General features: G+C 58.4%; 1 long non-coding RNA gene across 1 annotated transcript; it reads left to right on the top strand.

Annotated features, from left to right (window-relative positions):
• The first annotated feature begins 1,613 nt into the window (after nucleotides 1-1,613).
• On the top strand, nucleotides 1,614-2,822 carry LOC144302271 (uncharacterized). The gene is made up of 3 exons (XR_013369107.1): nucleotides 1,614-1,760; nucleotides 1,854-1,897; nucleotides 2,227-2,822. It is a non-coding gene; the product is annotated as an uncharacterized LOC144302271 (long non-coding RNA).
• The last annotated feature ends 2,481 nt before the right edge of the window (nucleotides 2,823-5,303 follow it).

Raw genomic sequence — 5,303 nt, 5'->3', positions numbered from 1 at the left:
CGCCGGCCGGCGACGTGTGGCCCGAGAGGCTAGGGGCGCAGGGAGCAAAGCCACCCCCGGCCCCGGGGGCCCCGTCACAGAAGCCTCCCGGCAGCTGGGCCTTGACGGCCGGGCGCTTCCACGCCCCGGAATGCAGATGGGCCGCCCCGCGGATCGGGGGGACTCGACCCAGCACCAGCAGACGTCCGGGCCATCCTCCGCGGCAGGACACCAAGACGGACAGTCCCCTCTCCCTACCCCAACCCGCCTACAGGGAAAAAAAGGAAAAATTAATGGAATTCCTCTTTCTGGACCCCGAATCCAGAAACAAATTCTACATCTTGGCAGACTGCTGACTCCTCGCCACTCTGGTGGACTTGCATCCCACCCCATTTGTTTTTGACCCAATTCTCCCTCGACTTGATGCGCTTAGGCCCCAAGGCCGCGGGAGAACCATAAGGAGGACGCGGCGCAGACGTGGGCAAGGCACGGCCGCCCCGGGGCAATCCCGAAGGTCAGAAGTCGGGCTGAGGTTGGCATCACGAGCGTGGGCCTGTTCCAGATGCGAGAGGCGCTCGGTCCTCCGTCCTCGTTTGGGCCCCGTGGCGCAGGGTCGGGGCCAGGCACCTGGGCTCCCAGCGGCTCGCAGGCCACCGTGCCCTGAGGGAGAAGGCACAGCCCCCGGGGGGCCTCTGGGCCGGCACCCCTCGGGGCGGCACCCGCGCTCCCCTGCCTGCCTTTGGGCGGGAGCCCGGGGAGCATCCCGCACCCGCGTCTGTCACCCTAGCGTTCCTGTGGCCCGTCCTCCTTCGCCCACCGGTCACCGTGGCTTCTGCTCAAGTCCTAGAAAAGCGACTGCGGCCCCGTCGCCCAGCGAGGCCGCAGCGACCCCCGGGCGCCTCCTGTTCCCACCTGGCGGGGTCACTCGCCGGCCCTTCCTTGATCCCCCCGCTGCCCCTCGATACTTGCAGGCCAAGTCGGAGCACGCGGCTGGCGAAGCAGCAGTTCCTCCTTCTCGCCCTTTGCAGGGAGTCTGGGTGGCAGGTGGCACTCGGGGCCCACCTGCTGCAGGTGCCGCGGGCCGTGGCTGCAACAGGGAAGGCTCCTCCTCCGCGGAGCCAGCGGGGTCCCCCGGGGGACACGTGTCCCTGTCGGGCATGGGCGGCCGGCGGCTCTACGGCCCTGGACACGACCAAGCCGAGGGCCCAGAGACACGGGGCCGGCCCAGGTGGCAAGGAAGGCAGCGGCTCCCTTCCGAACGTGCCCATCACCCCGCTTGGACCCCAAAACGGAGACCCCCACCTTGGAACATGGAGATAATCACCTCCGTGGTCTTATTAACATATTTAGTTCTAGTTATTTTGTTTGTTTATTATTTATTTATTTATTTATTTATTTATTTATTTATTATTTTTAGGCACAAGGCTCTTTTTTGAAAGCTCATGACTCAGCAAAGCAGGGATGCATTTGACCAACCGGCTCTTCCTCCTCCGACCCAGACCCATTTCTGTCCCGGGAGAAACTGAATCTGTGCGTTTATGGTTCGTGTGCACTTAGCTCGTCAAGAGCTGTTTGGAATGAAAGAAGCTCTTGGATCCTCCCTAATGCTTCTATGATTTTCATCCTTAGAATCGAAAAGTGTGCTTTCGTAGAGAATCGACGGCAATGTGATGCCCTACAGGCACGTGCATCAGGTACGCGGAACTGCAGGGCTCAAGTGCATCCTGGACACGCCGCTGCCGCTTTGCCTTCCTGCGCACACACACATATAAGGAACACAGGTAAGTCTGACGCTCAACTTTTCTAACGCAAACTATTTAATCTAACAAATTATTTCTTTTAAATGAAGCTCCTGAGTGTTCCTTTCTTTGCAGGGTCACTATGCACTGTTGTTCAAGTTGTTCACTGCACAATCCTGGTAAGCACCTGTCACAAAAACCGTACAATCTTCACAGTGAGTCTGTTTCTCTGTATCCTTTAAAAAATATATATATTTATTTATCGGAGAGAGGGTGGGGATGAAGGGTGGAGGGAGAGGGAGAGAGTCTTTTAGGCAAACTCCACGCCCAGCATGGAGCCCAACCCGGGGCTCAACCTCACGACCCCGAGATCACGACCTGAGCCAAAGTCAAGAGTTGGACACTTAACCGATGGAGCCACCCAGACAGCCCCTGGTTTTTTGTTTTGTTTTTTTTTTTTTTTTTTTTTTTGTATTTTTAAACTTCACTTTTCTTTCCTCAATTCAAGAATTCAGGCCAGAACTTCATCTGGGAGCATCACCACACTGCAAGACCTCCATTGACTAGACCAGAAATTCTATCTCGACTTGCCGGATCTGCAAGGACTTGCAGGGGCCTCGTGCATGTTAAGATGGTTCGTGCTACCAGGCTTTGGGGTTGTCTGTCCTGAGCTGCCGATGTCTAGAGTATGTCTTTGGAGAAGTTCCTTTACTTCTTAAAACTTCTTCTGTGTCTTCAGAAGAAAACGGGATGACGTTTTCTTCTACGTCCCTCCAAGAGCGCAGTGCATGGAGCTAACCCATGCAGCGTGGCAGGGCCTTCTGGAACGTTCCGTGCAAAGGGCCCACAGAGAACGCCAACGGGGTGAGGGAGCCTCTGTTTGGAGCTGTCGGGCAGAGGCAGACAGCGGGTCAGGAGGTTGTAGGCAACGGCCCTCTGGTGCCGCAGAACTCGACTGGTCGGTGGGGAACTAGAGACTGGAGAGCAAGTCAGAGGAAAGATCGGGGCCGTCCCGCGTCCCAGTGGGTTGAACGGGAGCGCGAAGGCTGAGGGTGCAAAGGGTTCTCCTCTCCCGTGACACCTGGCTCTCTCCGTCGGGCAATGCCCGGCTTCTAAAAAAACTGAAAAAAAAAAATGGGGGCAGCAAGTTTTAAGAGTTAAAGGATATAATAATGTACGTGATACACGCTGTGTGAACCGGATAGGAGGTCAAGAGAGGTCAGCTCCCTGTCGCCCTCCCTAAGGACACGGATTCGCTCCGTCAGGGCGGAGAAAGAATTACGGGGGCCCTCCCGCCCTCCCTCCCTCCCTCCTTCGCTCCCTCCCGCCCTCCCTCCGCTTGTGAAACGTGGCAGACACTTGGTGGTGGTGTTTCTAACCCTGCCTCCCCTCTTTCAGTTTGGGATGTGCCCTTCCCCAGTCCAAGCAAGGTTAGAGGGACTCGCAATCCCGGGTTCCCGTGCCACCAGCCACAGGGGGAGACACGGAACCCAAGCTGCTCAGACTCTGACAATGGACGCGTTGCAAACAGGGCCAGAGTATTAAAAACAAAAAAACAAAAAAACAAAAAACAAAAAACAGAATGTATTGGACGTTGAGAGAGAAAGGATCTCTCTTCTAAAAGCAGAAGCCAAAAGCCCCACCTAAACCAGAAGTCGTTGGGAACGGAAACAAAGGAAAATCCAGTTAACAGATTTAAAAGAGAAAGAGAGAGAGAGAGTCATTTCCTGGATCCAACCGTGCCTGAAGCCCTAGACTTTTCAGCCGCATAGACAATTAGTTCTTTCCTTTAGCTGAGGTGAATCTGAGCGGGATTTCTATCCCTACAACCAAACGACCTGACACCTTTGTGGGCATTATACGTGGTGACTGAATTTTGAGGTAGGATAGAAGAAAACACATCAGATCCCCCCTCCCCTTTTCACCACAGATTTTAATCTAAAGTATTTATAGAAATTAAAATAATTGAATTAGGCATTCCTGTGCTTGAACCAGTTGTCGGGGTCATCTTCAGGTGCCCGCCCTATCATAGTCATCGTTCTGTCCTGGTGGGAAAACGAGGGCACCGGTGGGATGGTGCGTGCTCTTCCCGCCAGCGAGATACCCCGCGTTGATGCGGGCCCAGCACTGTCCGTTCCCCGAGTCTCCCGAGACGATGGAGGGGGCGAGGAGACCTGAGAGTCAGCCTGCAACAGGGCAGCAGGGCTTCCCCTGATCAATGAGGAAAAGAGGGTAAGCAGACCCTGTGGGGCCCGCGAGAGGGGAGGCCGGGCTAAGGTCCATCACGGGCTCATCCCGAGCGACGGGCTCCCCCAGGCACCGCCTGCACCAGCACGCGGAGTTGAGAGGCCGGGACGAGAGCAGGTTCTGTGGGTTCTCGGAGGCTGTAGCTCGGCCGTGGCCGCCACCTGGCCGCACAGACGGAGCGGAGAGCTGCAGGGAGCCGACGGCCCCGCGTCACCCTGACTTATGGACCCCTCCTTGTCATTCTCATCGCCGTACAGCGAGCACGGGCCCCGTGTGGAGCATGGCACCAGCAGTGACGGAGACGGAGGACGGCACGGCAGGGGGCCTGGGTCTGCAGCCGGGCCTCCCCGGGCCCCCTGCACGCGTGTGCAGGTAACGAGCGTGCAACGCAGTGTGCGCTGGTCACGCAGCAGCCCAACGGTTTGGACAGTGAAGTCGTCAAGTGTGTAGGGAGGTCGACCTTATTCCCGGCTGGTCCCGGAGGCTTCCTGGCCACGGGGGGACCACGCGGGGTGCACAGTCACAACGGGGACAGGTCCCGGTGGGTCCGGCGGGCGGATCCGGCTGTACCGCTGATCGGATCCGAGGCCTCGCGGAGGGTCAAGCTTCTCCCGATCTCAGTGCTTCTCCTTTGCGAGTGGCAAACGGTATGGCCGGTGCCCGGGGCCCGGGGCCAGGTGCAGGGGGTGAACGCTTCTGGGCTGCAACGGCCTCGGGGCAGCGCCACGCCCGGCGGGAGCCCCCAGAAGAGCCAGAGGAGCCGGCGAGCCGTGGCCTTGGCCTGTGAGAAGGGCCTGGGTGGGAAGGCCCCCACCTCTCCCGCTGCACCGTCTGGCAACGTGGGGCTTACGTGGTGCTGAGGGCGGCCCGCACCTCCCTGTCCTGGGGCGGCCCGGCCGGCTCTGCCCCTGCGACGGCCCTCGGGAGCACGGGGGCACGCCAAGGATAATGGGGGCAGGCACCCCAAATTAACAGGGAAGTGGCTCCTGGCATCAGGCAGGGGCTCGAAATGGGAAGGAAGCTCCTTTAGAAGGTGCGGGAGGTCCTCCTGCTTGGACCAGGGACGTCATGAATCGTGATTCACACCCACTAGTCCTGTCAAACACGCACAGGCCCTCGACGCCCGCTGTCCCCCTCCCCTGTCCCATCCCCAGCATCTTCAGGAAGGGTCAGGACTCCGAGCTGAGCCTCTGACAGTGCAGCGGTCGGGCACCGACGCTTCCACACACCCGCCTTGCGTCCGTAAATAATCCAGAGCACGCATTGCTCCGGTGGCAGGGAAGTCCTTTTGCTGCCACACAGGAAGGACGGCACATTTTAAGAAATCATTTCTACCCA

Source organism: Canis aureus, chromosome 31 (assembly GCF_053574225.1).
Source record: "Canis aureus isolate CA01 chromosome 31, VMU_Caureus_v.1.0, whole genome shotgun sequence".
NCBI lineage: Eukaryota > Metazoa > Chordata > Mammalia > Carnivora > Canidae > Canis > Canis aureus.
This window is presented reverse-complemented; position numbering and strand designations above follow the sequence as displayed.